The sequence below is a fragment of the Arachis stenosperma genome, chromosome 4, assembly GCF_014773155.1.
Source record: "Arachis stenosperma cultivar V10309 chromosome 4, arast.V10309.gnm1.PFL2, whole genome shotgun sequence".
In the NCBI taxonomy this organism is placed as follows: Eukaryota; Viridiplantae; Streptophyta; class Magnoliopsida; order Fabales; family Fabaceae; genus Arachis; species Arachis stenosperma.
The window spans coordinates 40,693,661-40,710,076 of record NC_080380.1 but is presented as its reverse complement, the minus strand read 5'-3'; the positions used below and the strand labels follow the sequence as shown (position 1 = coordinate 40,710,076).

The 16,416-nt window shown below is 38.1% G+C and overlaps 1 non-coding gene across 1 annotated transcript; it reads right to left on the bottom strand.

Annotated features, from left to right (window-relative positions):
- Positions 1-1,255: 1,255 nt before the first annotated feature.
- LOC130978741 (small nucleolar RNA R71) lies at positions 1,256-1,363 on the bottom strand. Its single transcript, XR_009086358.1, has one exon. It is a non-coding gene; the product is annotated as a small nucleolar RNA R71 (small nucleolar RNA).
- Positions 1,364-16,416: the final 15,053 nt, after the last annotated feature.

Sequence of the window (16,416 nt, the reverse complement as noted above, 5' to 3'; positions counted from 1 at the left end):
GCGTTAAACGCCAGAATGTGCACCATTCTGGGCGTTTAACGCCAGGATGGCACAAGGGGGTGGATTTTGTTTTCAAATCAATTTTTTTTTCAAGTTTTCAAAGTTTTTCAAAATCAAATCTTTTTCAAATCATATCTTTTCAATCAAATGTTTTCAAAATCAATTTCTTTCCTTTTTCAAAGATACTTGCTAACAATTAATGATTTGATTGAACATTTCAAGTATGTTGCCTTTTCTGTTGAGAAAGGTTTAATGTTTGAATCATATCTTTTCTTGATAGCCAAGTTATTGATTTTTAAAATCAAATCTTTTTAAAATTGTTTTCAAATCATATCTTCTCAATCATATCTTTTTAATCACATCTTTTTCAAAACAGTTTTCAATCATATCTTTTTGATTTCTAATTTCAAAGTCTTTTTCAAAAATTACTTGATCTCTTTCCCACTCTTGATTTTCAAAAATCAATTAAAGTTTTTTCAAAATTTTTTTTTAAAAATCTTTTTAACTTAATTTTCGAAAAATCTCTTCCCCTCTTCTCACATCCTTCTATTTATGGAGCACCACTCCTCCTCAATGCACAATTCGAACTCTATCTGACTAAGTTCGAATTTTTCTCCTTCTTCCTTCTATTTTTCTTCTTCACTGACACCTCAAGGAATCTCTATACTGTGACATAGAGGATTCCACATTTTCTTGTTCTCTTCTCTTTCATATGAGCAGGAACAAAGACAAAGACATTCTTGTTGAAGCTGACCCTGAACCTGAAAGGACCTTGAAGCGAAAGCTAAGAGAAGCTAAGGCACAACTCTCTGCAGAGGATCTAACAGAAATCTTCAAGAAAGAAGAACCCATGGCAGCCGAAAACAACAACAATGCCAACAATGTAAGGAAGGTGTTGGGTGACTTTACTGCACCTACTCCCGACTTCTATGGGAGAAGCATCTCTATCCCTGCCATTGGAGCAAACAACTTTGAGCTTAAGCCTCAATTAGTTTCTCTAATGCAACAGAATTGCAAGTTTCATGGACTTCCATTGGAAGATCCTCATCAGTTTTTGGCTGAGTTCTTGCAAATCTATGACACTGTCAAGACTAATGGGGTTGACCCTGAGGTCTACAGACTTATGCTATTCCCTTTTGCTGTAAGAGACAGAGCTAGGACATGGTTGGACTCACAACCTAAAGAAAGCCTGAACTCATGGGAAAAGCTAGTCAATGCCTTCTTGGCATAGTTCTTTCCACCTCAAAAATTGAGTAAGCTTAGAGTGGAAGTCCAAACCTTCAGACAGAAGGATGGAGAATCCCTCTATGAAGCTTGGGAAAGATACAAACAATTGATCAGAAAATGTCCTTCTGACATGCTTTCTGAATGGAGCATCATAGGTATTTTCTATGATGGTCTCTCTGAACTATCCAAGATGTCTTTGGATAGCTCTGCTGGAGGATCTCTTCATCTGAAGAAGACGCCTACAGAAGCTCAAGAACTAATTGAAATGGTTGCAAATAACCAATTCATATACACTTCTGAAAGGAATCCTGTGAACAATGGGACTAATCAGAAGAAAGGAGTTCTTGAGATTGATACTCTGAATGCCATTCTGGATCAGAACAAGATATTGAATCAACAAGTTAATTTGATTTCTCAAAGTCTGTCTGGAATGCAAAATGCACCAAGCAGTACTAAGGATGCTTCATCTGAAGAAGAAGCTTATGATCCTGAGAACCCTTCAATGGAAGAGGTGAATTACATGGGAGAACCCTATGGAAACACCTATAATTCTTCATGGAGAAATCACCCAAATCTCTCATGGAAGGATCAACAGAGACCTCAACAAGGTTTCAACAACAATAATGGTGGAAGAAACAGGTTTAGCAATGGCAAGCCTTTTCCATCATCTTCTCAGCAACAGACAGAGAATTCTAAGCAGAACCACTCTGACTTAGCAACCATGGTCTCTGATCTAATCAAAACCACTCAAAGTTTCATGACTGAAACAAGGTCCTCCATTAGGAATTTGGAGGCACAAGTGGGACAGCTGAGCAAGAAAATTACTGAACTCCCTCCTAGTACTCTTCCAAGCAATACAGAAGAAAATCCAAAAGGAGAGTGCAAGGCCATCAACATGGCCGAATTTGGAGAAGAAGGAGAGGAAGTGAACGCCACTGAGGAAGACCTCAATGGGCGTGCACTAGCTTCCAATGAGTTCCCTAATGAGGAACCGTGGGAATCTGAGGCTCAAAATGAGACCATAGAGATTCCATTGGACTTACTTCTGCCTTTCATGAGCTCTGATGAGTATTCCTCCTCTGAAGAGGATGAGTATGTCACTGAAGAGCAAGTTGCTAAATACCTTGGAGCAATCATGAAGCTAAATGACAAGTTATTTGGAAATGAGACTTGGGAGAACGAACCTCCTTTGCTCACCAAAGAATTGGATGACTTGTCTAGGCAGAAATTACCTCAAAAGAGGCAGGACCCTGGGAAGTTCTCCATACCTTGTACCATAGGCACATTGACCTTCAAGAAGGCTCTGTGTGACTTAGGGTCAAGTGTAAACCTCATGCCTCTCTCTGTAATGGAGAAGCTAGGGATCTTTGAGGTACAAGCTGCAAGAATCTCACTAGAGATGGCAGACAATTCAAGAAAACAAGCTTATGGACTTGTAGAGGATGTTCTGGTGAAAATTGAAGACCATTACATCCCTACTGATTTCATAGTCCTAGAGACTGGGAAGTGCATGGATGAATCTATCATCCTTGGCAGACCCTTCCTAGCCACAGCAAAGGCTGTGATTGATGTTGATGGAGGTGAACTGATCATTCAAGTGAATGAAGAATCCTTTGTGTTTAAGGCTCAAGGATATCCCTCTGTCACCATAGAGAGAAAGCATGAAGAGCTTCTCTCAAATCAGAGTCAAACAGAGCCCCCACAGTCAAACTCTAAGTTTGATGTTGGGAGGCCACAACCAAACTCTAAGTTTGGTGTTGAACCCCCACATTCAAACTCTAAATTTGGTGTTGGGAGGTTCCAACATTACTCTGAGCATTTGTGAGGCTCCATGAGAGCCCTCTGTCAAGCTACTGACATTAAAGAAGCGCTTGTTGGGAGGCAACCCAATGTCATATTTTATCTATTTTTCTTTGTTATTTTATGTTTTCTGTAGGTTGATGATCATGAGAAGTCACAAAATCAATTGAAAAAGCGAAAACAGAATGAAAAACAGGAAGAAAAACAGCACACCCTGGAGGAGAGCGTGCTGGCATTTAAACGCCAGTAAGGCTAGCTGTTGGGCGTTTAACGCCCAGTCTGGCACCATTCTGGGCGTTTAACGCCAGAAAGGGGCACCAGACTGGTGTTAAACGCCAGAAAAGGGCAAAAACTTGGCGTTAAACGCCAGAAATGGGCACCAGCCCGGCGTTTAACGCCAGAATTGGCTAAAAACGCGATTTTGCATGCCATTTGGTGCAGGGATGACTTTTCCTTGACACCTCAGGATCTGTGGACCCCATAGGATCCCCACTTACCCCACCACTCTCTCTCTTCTTCTTCACCCATTCACCAATCACCTCAACACCTCTTCCCCAAAAACCCTTCACCTATCAAATCCCATCTTTCTCTTCACCACTCACATCCATCCTTCATAACACCCCACCTACCTCACCATTCAAATTCAAACCACTTTCCCTCCCAAACCCACCCATAATGGCCGAACCCTACCCCTCCCCTCACCCCTATATAAACCCATCTTCACTCCTTCATTTTCACACACCCTAAACACTACTTCTTCCCCCTTTGGCCGCAACATAAGCCCCCTCCATCTCCTCCATTTTCTTCTTCTTCTACTCTCTTCTTTCTTCTTTTGCTCGAGGACGAGCAAACCTTTTAAGTTTGGTGTGGTAAAAGCATTGCTTTTTGTTTTTCCATAACCATTTATGGCATCCAAGGCCGGAGAAACCTCTAGAAAGAGGAAAGGGAAGGCAAAAGCTTTCACCTCCGAGTCATGGGAGATGGAGAGATTCATCTCAAGGGTGCATCAAGACCACTTCTATGAAGTTGTGGCCATGAAGAAGGTGATCCATGAGGTCCCTTTCAAACTCAAAAAGGGTTAACTTTGATCAAAGGTTGGACCAAGTCCTCACAGACATTTGTGAAGAGGGCGCTCAATGGAAGAGAGATTCAAGAGAAAAGCCGGTTCAACTGAGAAGGCATGACCTCAAGCCCATCACTAAGAAAAGGATGGAGCAAACAAGAGACCCCACTCATCATGAAATCCCTGAGATGCCTCAAGGGATGCACTTTCCTCCACAAAACTATTGGGAGCAAATCAACACCTCCCTAGGAGAATTGAGTTCCAACATGGGACAACTAAGGGTGGAGCACCAAGAACATTCCATCCTCCTCCATGAAATTAGAGAAGATCAAAGAATCATGAGAGAGGAGAAACAAAGGCAAGGAAGAGACATTGAGAAGCTCAAGCACTCCATAAGACCTTCAAAAGGAAGAACAAGCCGCCATCACTAAGGTGGACCCGTTCTTTAATCTCCTTGTTCTTTATTTTTCTGTTTTTTAAAAATTTATGCTTATGTTTATCAATGTTTGTGTCTTATGATCATTAGTGTCTTAAGTGTCTATGCCTTAAAGTTATGAATGTCCTATGAATCCATCACCTTTCTTGAATAAAAAAATTGTTCTTAATTGAAAAAGAAAAAGAATTGCATGAATTTTGAATTTTATAACAGTTTAATTATTTTGATGTGGTGGCAACACTTTTGTTTTCTGAATGTATGCTTAAACAGTGCATATGTCTTTTGAATTTGTGATTCATGAATGTTGGCTCTTGAAAGAATGATGAAAAAGGAGACATGTTACTGAGGATCTGAAAAATCATAAAAATGATTCTTGAAGCAAGAAAAAGCAGTGAATACAAAAAAAAAGAAAGAGAAAGACGAAAAAAAAAGAGAGAAAGAAAAAGAAAAGAAAAAGAAAGAAATAAAGTTGTGATCCAAGGCAAGAAGAGTGTGCTTAAGAACCCTGGACACCTCTAATTGGGGACTTTAGCAAAGCTGAGTCACAATCTGAAAAGGTTCACCCAATTATGTGTCTGTGGCATGTATGTATCCGGTGGTAATACTGGAAGACAGAGTGCTTTGGGCCACAGCCAAGACTCAATAAGTAGCTGTGTTCAAGAATCATTATACTTATCTAGGAGAATCAATAACACTATCTGGATTCTGAGTTCCTAAAGAAGCCAATCATTCTGAGTTTCAAGGGATAGAGTGAGATGCCAAAACTGTTCAGAGGCAAAAAGCTAAAAGCCCCGCTCATCTAATTAATACTGATCTTCATAGATGTTTTTGGAATTCATTGCATATTCTCTTCTTTTTATCTTATTTGATTTTCAGTTGCTTGAGGACAAGCAACAATTTAAGTTTGGTGTTGTGATGAGCGGATAATTTGTACGCTTTTTGGCATTGTTTTTAGTATGTTTTTAGTATATTTGGTTTAGTTTTTAGTATATTTTTATTAGTTTTTAGTTAAAATTCACTTTTCTGGACTTTACTATGAGTTTGTGTGTTTTTCTGTGATTTCAGGTATTTTCTGGCTGAAATTGAGGGACCTGAGCAAAAATCTGATTCAGAGACTGAAAAGGACTGCAGATGCTGTTGGATTCTGACCTCCCTGCACTCGAAGTGGATTTTCTGGAGCTACAGAAGCTCAATTGGCGCGCTCTCAATGGCGTTGGAAATTAGACATCCTGGGCTTTCCAGCAATATATGATAGTCCATACTTTGCCCAAGATTTGATGGCCCAAACCGGCGTTCAAAGTCACCTTCAGAATTTCCAGCGTTAAACGCCGGAACTGGCACCAAAATGGGAGTTAAACGCCCAAACTGGCACAAAAGCTGGCGTTTAACTCCAAGAAGAGTCTCTACACGAAAATGCTTCATTGCTCAGCCCAAGCACACACCAAGTGGGCCCAGAAGTGGATTTTTATGTCATTTACTCATCTCTGTAAACCTTAGGCTACTAGTTCTCTATAAGTAGGACCTTTTACTATTGTATTGAGAGATCTGGGTAGCTATCTTTGTTCTTAGGCTATCTTAGATCATTGAGAGGCTGGCCATTCGGCCATGCCTAGACCTTGTTCTTATGTATTTTCAACGGTGGAGTTTCTACACACCACAGATTAAGGTGTGGAGCTCTGCTGTACCTCGAGTATTAATGCAATTACTATTGTTCTTCTATTCAATTCCGCTTGTTCTTGTTCTAAGATATCACTTGTTCTTCAACTTGATGAATGTGATGATCCGTGACACTCATCATCATTCTCACCTATGAACGTGTGCCTGACAACCACCTCCGTTCTACCTTAGATTGGGTGAATATCTCTTGGATTCCTGATACACGATGCATGGTTGATCGCCTGACAACCGAGCGCTCGCCTGACAACCGAGCTAGCCATTCCGTGAGATCAGAGTCTTCGTGGTATAGGCTAGAACTGATGGCGGCATTCAAGAGAATCCGGAAGGTCTAACCTTGTCTGTGGTATTCTGAGTAGGATTCAATGATTGAATGACTGTGACGTGCTTCAAACTCCTGAAGGCGGGGCGTTAGTCACAGACGCAAAAGAATCACTGGACTCTATTCCGGCCTGATTGAGAACCGACAGATGGATAGCCGTGCCGTGACAGGGTGCGTTGAATATTTCCACTGAGAGGATGGGAGGTAGCCACTGACAACGGTGAAACCCTTGCATAAGCTTGCCATGGAAAGGAGTAAGAATGATTGGATGAAGACAGTAGGAAAGCAGAGAGACGGAAGGGACACAGCATCTTCATGCGCTTATCTGAAATTCCCACCAATGAATTACATAAGTATCTCTATCTCTATCTTTATGTTTTATTTGTATATCACCATATCCATTTGAGTTTGCCTGACTAAGATTTACAAGATGACCATAGCTTGCTTCATACCAACAATCTCCGTGGGATCGACCCTTACTCGCGTAAGGTTTATTACTTGGACGACCCAGTGCACTTGCTGGTTAGTTGTGTGAAGTTGTGTTTATGCCATGGTATTGAACACCAAGTTTTTGGGGTTCATTACCGGGGATTATGAGAGTTGTGAAAAGTATTGTTCACAATTTTGCGCACCACTTATATGCCTCCACAACCTCCTTCTTCATTGGAATTTCACTTGGTACAAGGGCCTCTTCTTCTTGTTCCTCCAATTCCTCCTTTGCACCCACAAATTGGTCTTCATCCTCCTTGCTTGGCAATCCTAAGTGTTTCCTTATTTTCTCTAAATGCCCTTCCATCTTCTTAAAGAGGATTTTTCGTTCTTTCCAAGATTGTTTAGACATTTGAAGGTAATCCTCAACTGCTAGCTCAAGAGATGAAGGTTGAGAATAATTTTCCTCCTCTCTGAAGTTCTTCATCTCCTCACAATTTTTTTCATATTTTGAGAATGATAGCTCAAGAGATGAAGGCTTAGAATGACTTTGTGGATATGTCGGTGTTGTGGTGAAGTTGTTTTGAGGGGTATGGAATTCATTTTGTGGGTAGCAAAATGAGTTCTATGAATTTTGGAGGAAATTTTGAGGTGTGGTATACTCAAGTGATGAAGAGTTTTGATATGAAAAATCATGAGGTGAGGTTGGGCAATCTTACATGAATGTATATGAGGGATAATCAAGTGACGATGACTCTTGATGACTAGATTATGGAGCATCACAATCTTCTTCCCAGCCACAATTTGTGTAGTTATCATAACAATAAGAGTTATTTTATGGCTCTGGGAGGTATCCTATTTCATTTGATTATTCATAATCCATCATTCCTTGGTGATATTCCCAGCCACCATTATGATAATGACTTGAATAATTTTGTAGTGGTGGGCAATATCCCATGTAATTTGCTTGATCAAAATGTGAGGTAAACACCATTTTAATTGAAAATTTTTGTATCAAACACAATCACTAAGAGAAATTAAAATTTCTTATGTCACAACTAAGAAATTCTTAGTGAGGCAATAACACAAACACCTTACTAGCAAGAGAAAATAGAAAATTAAAAGAATTAAATGACTTAAACAAAAAGAGAAAAAATGTCTAATCTAGGTAATCAACCACCGGTAGTTTGTTAATCACAATTAATCCGCGGAAATGGCGACAAAACTTGATACAAAAAATTATAATTAATTCCACATTAACTACCGGCAAGTATACCGGGTCGTATCAATTAATAAAACTCACAAGAGTGAGGTCGATCCCACGAGGATTAAAGGATTAAGCAATCAATAGTTAGTTGATTATTCTAGTTAGACGGTTCATATTGTGATGATGAGCAAATAGAAAAAAGTAAATGACATGAAATTAAAATAAAGCAATAAAGAGCAAGAAAGTAAATAGCATGAATGTAAAGTGCACGAAAAGTAAAATGCTGGAAAGTAATTGCAAGGAATGGAAAGTACAAGAAAGTAAAGTGCAAGAAAGTAAATGACGAAAAAGAAAAATAATAGAAGTAAGAATAAAGAAAGCATTGGGATCAAGAGATATTGCATTCTCAAGATCAACAATTCTCATCTCCTCTTCAATGATGCAATCATTGATCTCTTGGAAAATTATACGTAACCAAACCCCAATCTCTTGGTTATTTGATTTCTCTTAACTTAATCTCTTGATCTAATTGGTCATGAGAAGAGATGAAGAATGGTCTCTAATTTATAGCCACACAATTTCATGAGTCAAGTATTGGGAAGGTTATATGTCACGTACCAATCCCAAACCTAATTTCATAACCATTGTGAGAAAGAACTTCAAGCACAATTCTATGTTCCCTATCTCGAGGCTCCCATAGAATCCAAGTTGGATTTGATTTCTTTCTCAGGATAATTGAACCCTTGTGATGAAGAACGAAGATTCTTTCTAAAGAAATAATAAAAGAAGAATTGAAGATGAAGAATGAAAATAAATCAATCCATAAAATTGCAATAGAGCTCTCTTTTCCAATAGAAAGAGTTAGTGACTCATAACTAAATATTTACAAAGTAAAAAAGAAGTTGGAGGAGAAGAAGAGTATGTAAGGGAGACTCCGAAGACTCTTCCCAGTGGTGTAGCCTCCAAGAGTCCCCCCCTTTTTTGTGATGAACTAAAGCGTATTTACATGCTAGCCTAAATTACAAATTGAAAACAAATTACAATCAAATGAAAATGAGCTAATTCTAGATGATTCTTGTGGCCTTGATTGGTTGACAATTGTGAGCTTGCTTACTTGAATTTAAGTGGACTTGGAGTGAAGTTAATTGAGCAAAGATGAGGTCTAGAGGTGACTTGGCATTATTGGGTTGAAGTTAGTGTTGCTAATGCTATGAAAATTCTGCTTCCAGGCTCACGTAGCGTTTTACCCAGCGTTAGTGTTACTAACGCTATTGATGCTCTGTTAAGTATTTTTGGGGCTTAAAGATGCCTATTGTTTGTGCTCCAATTTCATGCCCACTAGAGACTATTATACATTGTTGAAAAGCTCTGACTGTCAGCTTTCCAACGCAACTAGAAGTGCATCAATTAGACCTCTGTAGCTCAAGTTATGCTCCTTTGAAGAGGACAAAGTCATGCTGTTAGGGGTCGCAGGCGTTATTGAGAGCAGCAAGCATTAATAACGCCTAAACTGGCGTTGGTAGGGTAACGTTAGCGTTACTATCGCCAGCTTCTAAAGCCCAAAATTAATGTTATACTCCAATGCCTTTGGAAGCACATCACTTGAAACTCCAGAGCTCAAGTTATACTCCATGGAAGGTGAAGAGGTCAGCTGGCCTTACTACAGGTTGATACTATGTTCATCTTTGCACTTTCGGGGTAAGCTTTCTCCCTCAGATTTAGTGTCCACCATATAGTGCCATATATACTTGGAAAGCTCTAGATTCCTACTTTTTAATGCCACTAGAATAATGTCATTTGGATCTTTGTAGCTCAAGTTTCCTTGTTGGAGTATAAAGAGGTCAAGGTGGCATTGTTGAAACAGTGTTGGCGTTGCAACGCTTTGAGCATCTTGCCTAGCGTTTGTTGCTGGTGTTAGTGTTGCTAGCAACCTTCAATCCTTCCAAGCTGAGCGTTGATGAACCAAAGTTGGCGTTGCCAATGCCTTTGGTTCTTGCCTTCCCTTGCTTCTTCTCTGCTTGACCTTTACTTTTCTCTCTTTTCTTGGCCATTATAGACACTTCCTTGATGACTTTTCTTGCTTCTTTTGAGCTTGTTTTGTGCTTTTTGCTTCTTTTTTTCATTCATTTCCTACAACATTCATCAAATCAAAAGATCAAAGTAATATATGACTTAAGCACCCAAACACTTCCAAAATTAAGCTTTAAACACTAGTTTCTTATATGAAAAAGCATAGAAAACACAACATGATGCATAAGCATCACTAGTGTAGTTACTCGTGTGACGCAATAGATACTTAACAAGATTTGCATGCGAGGAGGTTTATAAGACTAAAATATATGGTACATAACGTGTATCTTTCCCTTAGCAGCTCCCTTAGGCTGAAAGACACTTGATTGCTATGATATGCTTGTACTTTTTGGTCCAATCTTGTGAATCACAAATTGTTCAAGCTTCTTAATTCTTATGGATGTTAATTTCTCCAGTAAGCCTCCTGTACAGTTATTTATATTCATATTCACTTAACAAACTGCATGAAATTTTTTACCTCTTAATCTTTTTGCAGAAAAATTATTATTGGTTAATAATCAAAGGTAAGAAACACTTTGTTACAAAGAACCTGAGACAATCAAACCTTCACCATCAATATCTTAACTATCACTAGGTTTGTTATTTACCAATATTTGATTATCAATGTCATTGTGTTGTACATTTGTACTCACTATTTAGCTTTTTCAATAGGTCTCAAGCTTAGTTTTGATTGAATTTTGGAGAAAATGACAAATTAAGCTTCTTTATATGTGTCATCAACAAAAAATGACAAATCGTATTACAATTAGAAGACACTCCCCTGTCATTTATTTCAGCATTGCTTGTTCCATAGGATCTTTCATTTTCACAATGTTCATAAAATGTAATATATGAACAAAGTAAATGTTTCCTATTTAATCTATTAAAGCAGCCTTTTTCATATGTTTTCTAATTGACTAAAAGGGAACATTTATAACATGTTGCTTAAAAATATTACAATAACCTTATTTCCTTGCAACAAACATTAAGAATTATTTTTTATTATTTTAGACAACTGGTGGACGAAATTGTGATCACATTATATGTTTCTTGGATTTTGAATGAAAGCTTATTTATGGAACTGCCATGTTCTAATTACTTTGAGATGAAGGCTTCTAAGGAGCAGCACCTGTGTGAGGTTTTCTTTATTGGAATTCACAACTCCGTTCAACTAACCAGCAAGTGTACTGGGTCATCCAAGTAATACCTTACGTGAGTAAGGGTCGAATCCACAGAGATTGTTGGTATGAAGCAAGCTATGGTCACCTTGCAAATCTCAGTTAGGCAGATTAAAAAGTTATGGGTTCGAAAATAGAAATAAAGATTAGAAATAATAAAAAGGATAGAATACTTATGTAGATTCATTGGTAGGAATTTCAGATAAGCGGAATGGAGGTGCTGTAGAGCTCTCGGACGCCTGCCTTCCTATTCCTTCTACTCAATCCTTCTTACTCCTTTCCATGGCAAGCTTTGTATAGGGGTTCACTATCAGCTGCGGCTACTTTCATTCCTCTCGGGGAAATAACCTGTGCGGCTGTCACTCGCACAGCTAACCAGTCTGGAGGCATCACCCATGGTTGATAGCTACATCCCATCCTCGCAGTGAAAGCTAATGCACGCACTCTGTCACAGCACGGCCAATCACCGGTTGGTTCCCGCTCCTACTGGAATAGAATCCCTCTTTTGCGTTTGTCACTAACGCCCAGCAGGTTAAAGTTTGAAGCACGTCACAGTCATTCATGAACGGAATCCTACTCGGAATACCACAGACAAGGTGAGACTTTCCGGATTCCCAGGATCCTACTCGGAACACCACAGACAAGGTTGGACTTTCCGGATCCAGATAAATGCCGCCATCCATCTAGCTTATACCACGAAGATTCTGTTGGGGAATCTAAGAGATACACATTCAAGCTTGTGTTGCATGTAGAACGGAAGTGGTTGTCAATCACGCGCGTTCATCAGTGAGAATGATGATGAGGGTTATCTAACTCATCACATTCATCATGTTCTTGGGTACGAATGAATATCTTGGAATAAGAATAAGAGAGATTTGAATAAAAGAAAATAGAACTTCATTAATACTTGAGGTACAGCAGAGCTCCACACCCTTAATCTATGGTGTGCAGAAACTCCACCGTTGAAAATACATAAGCAAGAGGTCCAGGCATGGCCGAATGGCCAGCCCCCTAAAACGTGATCACAGGATAGAAAGATACAATCCAGGATGTCTAATACAATAGTAAGAGGTCCTATATATACTAGACTAGCTACTAGGGTTTACATGAGTAAGTAATTGATGCATAAATCCACTTCCGGGGCCCACTTGGTGTGTGCTTGGGCTGAGCTTGATCAATCCACGAGCTAAGGCATTTCTTGGCGTTGAACTTTGAGTTATGACGTGTTTTGGGCGTTCAACTCCGGATCATGACGTTTTTCTGGCATTTAACTCCAGACAGCAGCATGTACTTGGCGTTCAACGCCAAGTTACGTCGTCATTCTTCGAATAAAGTATGGACTATTATATATTGCTGGAAAGCCCTGGATGTCTACTTTCTAACTCCGTTGAGAGCGCGCCATTTGGAGTTCTGTAGCTCCAGAAAATCCATTTCGAGTGCAGGGAGGTCAGAATCCAACAGCATCAGCAGTCCTTTTGTCAGCCTTTTTCAGAGTTTTGCTCAAATCCCTCAATTTCAGTCAGAATTTACCTGAAATCACAGAAAAACACAAAAACTCATAGTAAAGTCCAGAAATGTGAATTTAACATAAAAACTAAGGAAAACATCCCTAAAAGTAGCTTAAACTTACTAAAAACTATGTAAAAACAATGCCAAAAAGCGTATAAATTATCCGCTCATCAACAACATTTTTTAAGCATTGCTTAAATTACATGTTGCCGTAGATTAAAAATTGTTGTAGTGCCAATTCGGTAAAAAGTAATGCAGTGTCTACAGCTAACAACTCATCTTCATAATGTTCTTCATGTAATGCACAATTAAAAAAGGAAGGGTGTTTTTTCATGCTCACCCCCTCCCCCCACCAAAAGCACATCTAATTCCATTCAAAATATCTCATCTCATCTCATATAGTAATATCTACAACTTTGTTGTTTAAATGTTATATACAATCCTTAAGCACAAAAATTGGTGAGCACATATTTATATGATCTTGTAGTAATATCTATCATTACCTATCTGAATGCACTAAAAAACAATACAATTGGTAGCGAGAATTCACCACTTGATATTCAATTCTGTATCAATACACCTTTATCAGCACTAACCAATCAAAGTCTTCTATCATCTTCATCTAAAAGAGTTCCAACTATCCACTGATAATCAATTTTTAAACTAGCATCGAAAATAGTATTGACAAAGCTTATGCCACCCATGTATTGTTTAAGCATCCAAAATGTTATTTTTTTCAGTTCTTTTGATTTCTTTTCCCTTTTTTTACTTATTATCAATATATACACTCCTTTTTTATCAATGAAAATGTAATTTCATATGAAATATCATGTTATCCATCGAATAAAATTAAAATAACTTATAAAAGTTTAGAGTTTTAGTTGGACACATCTTTTATTTTTTTTTCAAATTATGACTTTCTTTTTTTATATATCACTAATAGGCTAGCTTTAAAATCTATATGGAGAAACATAAACTCATCCTTTAGTAAAATGTGTACAAACGACACCGATTTAACATAATTAAAAAAAATTGATGGGAGAAACAATACAATTGATAGCGAGAATTCACCACTTGATATCTAACTCTATATCAATACACCTTTATCAGCACTAATCAATCAAAGTCTTCTATTGTAAGAACCGGAGTTTTCACCTAAAATCGTTTAATAAAATAATAACTTTAACTGCCTGGAACAAGTTCAAAAATATAGAAATGATATTTTGAAACTAAAAGGTGAAATTTGAATTCAATGAATTTTTCTGAGTTGGAAAATATATCTTTTGCAAAAGATTTTTGTAAAAATGTGTACCGGTACTTAAGCTGGTAGTACTGGTTCTAGTCTCTCCGGTACCGTGTTTTGAGAAAAATAAGATTTTAAAAATTGATTTATTATTTTAAAAGGACAAAAATAATTTAGAATACAAAACCGGGGGCTAATCTTAAAGCCTTTAGCCCAAAGTTGGACCAAACGGACCTAAAACGCTAACAGATTAGGCCGAGCCTGAATCAGGCTCAAGGCTCAACATATGTATGCTCATTAAATGAGTATTTCAGCTCATTTTCACCCCAACCAAGAGAAAGCGGCACTGGTAAGGGAAGAAAGGAGAAGAGGGGTTGCTACTATTTATCTCTTCCTTCTTTTGGCCATAAGTTGAGCTATGGAGCTCCGATTTATGAGCCGTTTGCGACCATGCGAAGCTCTTGCCGAGCCCGTCATTTCTAAGTAAGTTTTGTTTGTAAAAAAATTCTTTATCTAGCTTTGGTTTTCTGTCCTAGCCCAAAACTCGAAAATGGCTTTGGATTTTTGAGTTTCTTTGTTTTTGGTTGTTTAGGGGTGATCTAGCATTGGAGTATTATTGGATTTTACCCTTAATACCGATGGATAAGGTAAGGTTTTACTAAAACCTTGTAATTAGCTGTTTTGTGAACTCTAGATTTGATTTTTTGTATGTTATATAATGTTAGATTGAGGTTTGGTGTTTGCCGGAGTGAATTTGATAGTTTTGGAGCCTTTTGTTTGAGCTTGGTGTTTTGAGTTACGTGGGAATAGGCTAAGGTATGGTTTCAATTTTCTTTATGTAATATATAATTTTTCGTGAAACTTAGGCTAGTGGCCTTTAAGATAGGATTGAATGAAGTGGTTGTATGATTTATTGTATGTGATTATACGTTTGATGATGATATGGAATTTTTGGAATATGTGGTATATGAATTATGATGAAGGTTGAGTGAGTTTTATGTGGGGGAGTATGATTATGAAGATAACTTGAGGGGTATTGGTGTTGATTTTGATTGATGACTATGAGTATTGTTAATGATAAGTGTTGAAAGAGTTGATAAGTTAGGATATTAAAGGTTGGATGTTTTATAGTTGAATAATGATGGAATTTAGGAGCTTTGATGTGATTCAGGTTGAATTTAGATGTTGATGAATAATGATTTTGATGGTATGGAATAGTGTAATTGAGATGTTATTGATGGTTGAGTTTAGAGAATGAATGGTATGGACGCTTGTATTATTTTGGTATTGTTTGGGTTGTGAGTAGTTTGGTTTTGAATTGAGAGTTTTGGTAAAATTGGGTTTTTAGTGTTTTTGGTTAAAATGGGTTTTAGGCCAACTTTGGTGGATCATATATTGAGCTACAGTTTTTGAAATTGATTAAATATTGTATCAAATTAAAAGATAATTCAAAGAGCTTCAAACGGTATAGATTTTGTGGAAATCGGAATTTTGTAGAAAAAGATATGATCGTTGGAAGTTGGTATAAAAAATCTGATTTTCTGTGATGTTGCAAAAATTGTGAGTTTTGGTTTGTGTGCGCACGCACAGCACTGTGCGTGTGCACACAAACCAAAACTCACAATTTCTGCAACATCACAGAAAATTAGAGTGCTCTGAACAGGGGCCATATTTTCACTTGTGCATACGCACACTCTTGTGCGCACACTCTTGTGCGCACGCACACCCTATAATTTTAGAGAACGTGTGTACACGCACTGTGGTGCGCAAGCACACACAGGGATATGCCTACTGTTGAGTGTGTTTGCACATTTTGGTGCGCACACACACTCTGTGAAATTTGCAAGTTGTGCGTAAGCACAACATCATGCATATGCACAAGTTGGGAAGTGCATTCTGTTGAAGGCATCCGTACGTATTCATGCGTGCATACAAAATGGAAAATTTTACTTGGTGTGCGTACGCACACCTCTATGCGTATGTACACTTTGAGAAAACTCTTCTGGGAGTGCGTACGCATAACTATATGCGTACGTACACTGCCCTATTTTTCAACGAAAACTTTGTTTTTAACTGTTTTACCTTCTCAACAAGCTTGTGAACTTTCGTAAAGCTTATCTTGGGTGTCTTAACTTGTTTTTAGGCTTTGAATCATAGAGAATACATAAGTGAGTCTAACTAGAATAAATTTTGGTAAAAAGTCTAGAAGACGTAGACTTAGGTTTCTGGAGTACAGAGGATGGTTTAGTCGAATGAGA